This window comes from Citrus clementina, unplaced genomic scaffold (genome assembly GCF_000493195.1).
Source record: "Citrus clementina cultivar Clemenules unplaced genomic scaffold, Citrus_clementina_v1.0 scaffold_5, whole genome shotgun sequence".
Lineage (NCBI taxonomy): Eukaryota > Viridiplantae > Streptophyta > Magnoliopsida > Sapindales > Rutaceae > Citrus > Citrus x clementina.
In genome coordinates, this window is record NW_006262201.1 from 8,311,066 (window position 1) to 8,320,637 (window position 9,572).

General features: G+C 33.5%; 1 pseudogene; it reads right to left on the reverse strand.

The window, feature by feature from the left end:
- Nucleotides 1–4,395: 4,395 nt before the first annotated feature.
- On the reverse strand, nucleotides 4,396–7,076 carry LOC18042077 (annotated as a pseudogene).
- Between the last annotated feature and the right edge of the window lie 2,496 nt (nucleotides 7,077–9,572).

Here is a 9,572-nt window from a genome sequence, read left to right on the forward strand (position 1 = left end):
CGTTTAGAATAAAAAGATCCTTTTAAATAAAATAATAACCCTGAATTATAATAATTCACACAAAAATTAATGCAACTATTAAAAAATATTAAATAATTCTTTACCTTCTCTCATTCTCCCTTATTTTTCATACAAAAATAAAACACGTTTTCATTGTTATCATTTTTATATATTGTTTTTAAAACAAGCTATCAAAAGTTTTTAAAACAAACTGTCAAACACATTTTGATTATTAAAAGTATCACATGAAAAACACAATTTTCTTTCTCCAAAACAATTGTAAAAGCATCAATTAAAAAAATAAAAAATGTACCCTAAATTGTTAAATCCAATAGTACATATTTCTTGAGATAATTTTGTTATTTTATTTCATAAAGGGAAAATAGTTAAATTATGTTTATTTTGAAGAAACTTTAATGATCAAAGATGATCAAAAGATCTGAGTCAACACACGCACATGCACACGCACAAATATATATAAAGATAGTCTTTTTTTAGTGCGGATATTCGCATTTTAAAAATTGCAAACATCCACACAAGAGAATATGTATGTACATATATATATATATATATATATATATATATATATATATATATATATATATATATATATATATATATATATATATATATATATATATAGATACACACATACGTAAAAAACTTTTCAAATAGAGATTCTTAACTATATTAAAGTTATGGATAAATTAAAAGGTAAAGAAAATATATATTCTAATACGTTACATGATAAAATACACTGTATTAGATTATATATTTTCTTTTTTTCCATTAACATTTCCTTTAACTTTAATATGAGACTTTAATTTATCCTTTATCGTGTAAGCTTAAGTTGGACTTATAGGGCCCGTCACTTGTTTAGGAAATTAAAGAGTCCACAACTAAAATATTACCTAAATACGACTGCTGGGATAACATCTTGTTTACATATTAAGAGCTTCTTCATTATCTTGTTTACATATTAAGAGCGGTGAGACAGGTGAAACTTAAAATCATAGCAGCTTTAGAATTAATACCATCGACCCAACAACAGCTTGTGGGTGTTAAATGAATATTAATGAGTTTTCACTATTGAATTCCAATCAGCACTTATTAATGTCTAAACAACTGCTGCAATTTTACAGGGAATTGACTGTTGCATTTCATACAACCCATACAACAAGAGCTCGTGAGTATTAATTAAAAGGATTGTGTTAATTAATTATTTTCCACGTTAATATTACTCTTGGATTTTGCGATTCTAAATCATTACTTATTAATGTCTGAACAAGTGTTGTATTTTTTGAGCCTGAATAAGTGTTGTTTTCATTGTTGCATTTAATACAAACCACGCATTAACAGCTTGTGGATATTAGATAATAATTATGATTTTTCACATTAACATTACTCAAAAAATTTCCAATCCTAAATCGTTACTTGTTAATGTTTTGACAAATGTTGCATTTGTGAGACAGGTGAAACTTAAAACGAAACCAGCTCCGGAAATAATACAACCGACCCAACAAGAGCTTGTGGGTATTAAATGAACATTAATGATTTTTCACATTAACATTACTCTTAAATTTTCAAATTCCAAATCATCACTTATTAATATCTATATATGTGTTGCAGTAACTAAGCCTGAGGGAATTGATTGCTTTTTAATATATTTGTGGGTGCTAGAGTCATTAATTTCTCACGTGGTACCACGGCATTCCGTTTCGAAGTCTAAACTTGTTGAACTTGAGGCCGTTGTTCCATTTAATTTGATTAATTAAGCTTAGTTGGAGTTATTGGAGCCCGTATGTCTGTTATGACCGGTTCAAACACTTATCTAAGAGTCAACGACTAATGCTGTGGCAGTTGGGTTTGGCATATTGAAACCTGATCGTGTACAACGAGTAGCAGGATGGGGAGCTGAAGAGTGATTGTTGGGAGTTCTGAGGTGAAGATCTTGGACGAACCAAAATCTCCCAAAGAAGGATTGAAATTGAAGGAGCTAGAAAAATTCACAAAATCTTTTTGATCTCTGCCATGAGACCATTTTTTCTTATCATGTCTTTGAAGTAAACTTAATAAACATTGATGTGACTTTTTCTTTTAACAAAATTATGTGATTTTTACAAGTATTTGAGAATTGACCCAAAAAAAAAAACGTAATTTCTACAACAGTATTTAAATTGAACAAGAAAAAATTATTTTTTATATTTTTATATTTATTTAGAATGAAAACATTACACGACTCATATAAAAAAAAATAATGAACATGTTCAACTAATTGTCATACATAGAAAGGTCATCTGAAAATTGAGAAAATAGAAACCCTAAAAAAAAAAAAGGTAAGAAATGATAAAGCCTCTCTCTAATGAGAACGTCTACGGTATATCTAAGTCAATACAACCAATTATTGTATATATAATATGTATAATTAAATTTAATATAACTATAACTTGCATGTTAATTTTTAAAAATAATTGAACTTTAAAAATAAATGAACACATGGCATACCATCATTTGTTTATTATATTACTGATATAGTACATCCGATTTATTCTAAAATTCCTCCTCTCTAGTATTATATTACTGATATAGTACATCCGATATATTCTAGAATTTCTCCTCTCTAATAACTACTATTGATAAAAATAAGTAATCCCTCTGGGGTACCGTTGCTCTTGACTACTTTGATTGAGTTAAATAACGGAATTCTGAAATCTAAAACAACAGACGATTGTATACTATATACTATTGTAGTACAGTAATTTGCATCCCAGAAGCCAAAATCCAGACACATCGAACAATTAATGAATTTGAAGATAAGAAGAGAAAAAATAAAACTTAAAAAAAGAGTCATAAAAGTAAGAGAGAAGAAAGCCGTTGGCGGGTTACCAAAATTTTAAAATCAAAAGAAAACTGCCACTGCCATGACCGCCGAAAACCCTAGGTCAATTTTGGGGAGTTGGGAGGGGTTGATGTACTGGAAACTAACAAGTAGAGCGATGGCTAGAAAGCAATATTACATTAATTAACTAAAAAAATCAGTTGAGGGGATGGTGACATGGTGTAGTGCCTTATTTCGAAGGCCCTACATCGCAGTACTTGTCTTAAAAAAAGAGTGACTAATTCTAGAAGAAGTCGGAGAGAAGAACGTTCAGAATAAAATTAAATGAAAACCATGCATCTCACTAATAAAATATGTGATGAACATTGAATGACTCCAGAAACCACGTAACTCACTTAAAGAGATACATAAGTTGTATAGAGGGAACAAATTGATCTCACTAGAACGGACGGGCGAGATTAGATCTAGAAATGTCATACCACTTAAGAATGGCTACATATAGAGGACTAAGGCTAAGGCCCGTTTGGAATTGAGGTTGAAATTCAATAAACTGCTTATTTTATAATTTTTTTAAAAAAATAGTGTTTGGTAAATTTTATAAAAGCAGCTTATTTCATAATTTTCTTCATTTCGTCAGCAGCTTTTAAAAGCAGGTAGAGGGTTGCTTTTCATAAACAGCTTATTCAATAAGCTGCTATGCCTTTTTAAAATACCTATTATAACCTTAGTATTTTGATAAAAAGACAATTATATCGTACTTATTCTTAAACCCTAATATATAAATCATTCGATATTATATCACTGCCACAATTTTATTGCAAAAAAATTATTGTGAATGTAATGCATATTATTTTTTATTTGATTTAGATTATGTAAAAGTATAAATTTTTATCATATATTTTATATAATAGATTATGAAGTTCTTCAGATTTTTCTTAATTGAGATTTTTTAATTAATTTTACATATTTAAGAAAAAATATGTCTAAAAAATTTATTAAACATAAAATTAAAAAAATTAAAATGTACATCCATTTTGGTCATTATGTAATACAAGAGCACTTTCGTAATAAGATTTACCAAACGCATGTACTTTACTTTTCAAATTCACAGCAAACGCAACATCACAATTTACAAAACACCAACCTACTTTTTTAATCAGCAGCTTATTTCATCTGCACAGCACAAGCAACTTATTTCATCAGCCTCCGCAATCCCAAACTGGCCCTAAGGCTGAATAATGGGTAATTCACTACTTGATTTCAGAGATTGAAAAGAAGAAGATAATGAAAAGAAACTCTATCTTCCGGAGTGCCTTTGAAGGTAAATCCAACCGCGCTACAGATCAACAAGTTGACAAATTCCATGGTTTTTATAACATAATGAGGGGAAGAATTAAATAAAAACGTTGATTACCAAGGAAAAAGTGCATTTACTGGCTATAACATCCAAATATTATTTCATAAACAACAAAGTGCACAAAAGAAATTATTTCATGATAAAATGCATTGGCTAACCATGTAAAATCACTCCACCGCGCACAAGACAAATCATGGGACTAAATGGCAACTGGGACGACACGAAGGGGTCGAGCCTTTTGCAAGGTGAGGTCAAATTTCTCTTCCATGTCCATGTTTTCTAGTCTAACCCCATCTTCGAGCTTCCAATCGAAAGATCTAATAAGAGAACCCAACATTAAATGAAACATCCTGATAGCCAACGGTGAACCAGGGCATATTCGCCGCCCAGCTCCGAATAGGATTAGCTCAAAATTCTGGCCTTTGAAATTAAGATCTGTCCTCAAGAATCTCTCAGGCATAAACGAGTGAGAGTTGTCCCATGTGCTTTCATCTCTACCAATAGCCCACACATTGACTAAAACTTGAGCACCCTTAGGCACTGTGAAGCCAGCAATTTCTACATCTATTGAGGCTTTACGAGGAAGTAATAAGGAAAACTGCTGGGTGCAACCTAAATGTTTCTTTGACTGCTGCTTGTAGATAAGGTAACCGATTGATGTCTGATTCCTCAATTGGGTTACCTTTGCCAATTGTTTGTTCCATCTCTAATCGGGCTTTCGATAAAGCCTCGGGACTGCAGAGTAGTTCCGCCATTGCCCATTACAGTGTACCTGACGTTGTATCGGCTTCCGCAACAAACAAATCCTGTTATCATGCGATCGGTTACTACTGTAAACTCTGTGAAAATCGCCAACGACTCGAGCAAACGTAACTTGTAATTCGTACAAGAAAGAGACCCAAAAAGGTAATATATATATATATATACCGCAATCAAATATTTGATATTGTTTCTATCAATCTCCACACTGTTGTCTTCACAAATATTGAGAATAGTATTAACACATCTTTAGATTTGGTGTAACCATGTTCTTGTCTTTGCTTCAATCCTTGATCAATCAAGCGATCAACCAACTGGAACAACTTGCCAAAATGAACTTTGATTCGACGCCTTATACCCTGCAGGTCAAGCATTTTAAGCACAGGAAAAAAATGGGACAAGTTAGGCTTTGCTGCATCTTCCAGGATGCTCCGAACTAAATCCCTAAACTCCCGTGCAGTATCTGAAGCAGGATTAGCCAAATCAACAGAAAATATTGTGTTGGATAATAAGTTAATTGAAGTATCGAAAGCAGCTCGGCTAAGACCTATTGCGGTACCAGCAAGGCAATTTTCTTGAACATAACCAAGTGGATTTTCTTGCGTCGGAGGTTTTGATTGGCGTCAAGTTTATTACTAGAGAAAATATGTAAGTTGCATATTTTTTGAAGATTTTTCCACTGCGTTGAGATAGGCATCCAGGACCAATCCGAATTCATGGTGCCCGTTTGCTAAGACTGCCTCAGGGACTGTACGATTACAGAAAGATGAATCATGATTTTGGAGGATTGCTTTGGCCATGGTTGCAGAAGAAACGACTACTGTGGTCACTTGGACTAATTCTAGACTCATTATGGAGCCGTGTACCTTGGCAAGGTTAGCTAGTTAGCTAGTGACCTGTGGGGTTTGTCACCGAGTTCCATGGCAAGGTTAGCTAGTTAGCTAGTGACCTGTGGGGTTTGTCACCGAGTTCCAGGAGATTACCCATCACCGGATGGCTTAATTTGGTGGCTTAATCACCAAATTTATTGACCAAATTTGTTAGCCACTAAATTTGATCAAGATTGGTGGGCTTGATTTTAGGCAAAATTTTGCCTATAAAAAGGAAGCCCTCATTTGAGAGCTTGGCATCCCAAATCCAAGAGAAGCAATCCAAATTGAGAGCAGAGAAATATTTTTTTAAGCATGTAATTATATTGTAGGAGCATTTGGCTCTTGATTATGGGTATTACGGGTTTGCTTTGTTAGGAAATATTTCTAGGAATCATGTATTTGGGGCTTAGGTGAGAGAAAATTATTTTTGAAAAAGTGGTTGTAAAAATTTTCCACATAGTAAATATTTTCTCTTTGGTTGTCTTTTGACAACGATTGTGGTTTTTCCCCGGATTTGGAGTTTTCCACGTAAATCTTGTGTTGTGTGATTGATGTATTCTCCATTTAATTCTTCTGTTAATTTGTTGCTTGAAAAATTATTTGGAGTGATCTTGGGAGGAAGCTTAATTTCCCAACAGTGGTATCAAAGCCATTGATTGAAGTATTGGTGTCGGAGCACTGTTCGCGTAGACGGTACTATTCATGTATACGATACTATTAACGTGAAGTAGTGGGGCCAATCCAAATAGTTTCTGGTGAAGAGTAAAGACTGATCTGTAAAGCATATATGCCAACAGTTGGTGTTTTCTAAACTTGGTGGAGTTTGATGATGTTGAAAAATTATTAGGAGAATGATTTTTTGGCTTGTGGTGGATTCAAGTCAAAGGCGTATCTAATCTGGTATGCACAAAGATTTGAAGGTGTGAGCAATTTGGCACCTTAAGAAAACTGTCAAAAAGGTAGAGTGGGCTCGGGAAAGTGCTCCAGAATCAGTAACAGAGATACTGATATTCCCACAAATGGTGAGTTTCTTTTTATAAGAGACTGGGTTAGTTCTTTTGGCATGTAGATCTCCAAGTTGCCATGAAAGAGAACACATTATTGTAAGCAGGGCCCACAAAATTTGCACACAAGGCATGGTTGGCATTGATGCAGGGTGTGTGGTGGAATTTATGTCGATGGCTGACGAACTTCCAAGAAAAGCCAACATGGAAGTTGCACTATAAATTTCAGCAGGATATTTCGACATGTGCTAAAAAAAATCTTAGAATGATTAATTTTAACTGGTATACTCTTTATGATAGAGTATGATAATTCTTTATGTTGAGAATTATGAGTATTGGTGAAGATAGTTTTTTATAATAGTGGTTATGATTTTTTTTTTTAAATTATGGTGTAGATTGTTGAAAATGTGATTAAAACAAAAAAGTCAAAAATTGTGACTTCAAATTTGGCGGCTTACTCACCAAATTTATTGACCAAATTTGTTAGCCACTAAATTTTATCAAGATTGGTGGGCTTGATTTTAGGCAAAAATTTACCTATAAAAAGGAAGCCCTCGTTTGAGAGCTTGGCATCCCCAATCCAAGAGAAGCAATCCAAATTGAGAGTAGAGAAATATTGTTTAATCATGTAATTGTATTGTAGGAGCATTTGGCTCCTCAATATAGGTATTACGGGTTTGCTTTGTTAGGGCATATTTCTAGGAATCATGTATTTGGGGTTTGGGTGAGAGAAAATTATTTCTGATAAAGTGGTTGTGAAAATTTTCCACATAGTAAATATTTTTTCTCTGGTTGTCTTTTGACAACGACCGTGGTTTTTCTCCGAATTTCGAGTTTTCCACGTAAATTTTGTGTTGTGTGATTCGTGTATTCTCCATTTAATTTTTCTATTAATTTGTTGCTTGACAAATTATTTGGAGTGATCTTGGAAGGAAACTCAATTTCCTATCAGTGGTATCAAAGCTATTGATTGAAGTTTTGGTGTCAAGGCACTGTTCGCGTAAACGGTATTATTCATGCATATGATACTATTTACGTGAAGCAGTGGGGCCAATCCAAATAGTTTTTGGTGAAGAGTAAAGACTGATATGTAAATAATAAATGTCAACAGGTGGTGTTTTTTAAACTTAGTGGATTTTGATGTTGTTGAAAAATTATTAGGAGAATGATTTTTTGGCTTGTGGTGGATTCAAGTCAAAGGCGTATCTAATCTGGTATGCACAAAGATTTGAAGGTGTGGGCAATTTGGCACCTTAAGAAAACTGTCAAAAAGGTAGAGTGGGATCGGGAAAGTGCTCCAGAATCAATAACGGAGATACTGATATTCCCACAAATGGTGAGTTTCTTTTTATGAAGAAACTGGGTTAGTTCTTTTGGCATGTAGATCTCCAAGTTGCCATGAAAGAGAACACATTATTGTAAGCAGGGCCCACAAAATTTGCACACAAGGCATGGTTGGCATTGATGCAGGGTGTGTGGTGGAATTTATGTCGATGGCTGACGAACTTCCAAGAAAAGCCAACATGGAAGTTGCACTATAAATTTCAGCAGGATATTTCGACATGTGCTAAGAAAAATCTTAGAATGATTAATTTTAACTGGTATACTCTTTATGATAGAGTATGATAATTCTTTATGTTGAGAATTATGAGTATTGGTGAAGATAGTTTTTTATAATAGTGGTTATGATTTTTTTTTTAAATTATGGTGTAGATTGTTGAAAATGTGATTAAAACAAAAAAGTCAAAAATTGTGACTTCAAATTTGGCGGCTTACTCACCAAATTTATTGACCAAATTTGTTAGCCACTAAATTTTATCAAGATTGGTGGGCTTGATTTTAGGCAAAAATTTACCTATAAAAAGGAAGCCCTCGTTTGAGAGCTTGGCATCCCCAATCCAAGAGAAGCAATCCAAATTGAGAGTAGAAAAATATTGTTTAATCATGTAATTGTATTGTAGGAGCATTTGGCTCCTCAATATAGGTATTACGGGTTTGCTTTGTTAGGGCATATTTCTAGGAATCATGTATTTGGGGTTTGGGTGAGAGAAAATTATTTCTGATAAAGTGGTTGTGAAAATTTTCCACATAGTAAATATTTTTTCTCTGGTTGTCTTTTGACAACGACCGTGATTTTTCTCCGAATTTAGAGTTTTCCACGTAAATTTTGTGTTGTGTGATTCGTGTATTCTCCATTTAATTTTTCTATTAATTTGTTGCTTGACAAATTATTTGGAGTGATCTTGGAAGGAAACTCAATTTCCTATCAGTGGTATCAAAGCTATTGATTGAAGTTTTGGTGTCAAGGCACTGTTCGCGTAAACGGTATTATTCATGCATATGATACTATTTACGTGAAGCAGTGGGGCCAATCCAAATAGTTTTTGGTGAAGAGTAAAGACTGATCTGTAAATAATAAATGTCAACAGGTGGTGTTTTTTAAACTTAGTGGATTTTGATGTTGTTGAAAAATTATTAGGAGAATGATTTTTTGGCTTATGGTGGATTCAAGCCAAAGGCGTTTCTAATCTGGTATGCACAAAGATTTAAAGGTGTGGGCAATTTGGCACCTTAAGAAAATTGTCAAGAAGGTAGAGTAGGCTCGGGAAAGTGCTCCAGAATCAGTAAAGGAGATATTGATATTCTCACAAATTTCTTTTTTAAAGAGGGTTCGTTCTTTTGGCATGTAGATCTCCAAGTTGTCATGAAAGAGAACACATTATTGTAAGCAGGGCCCACAA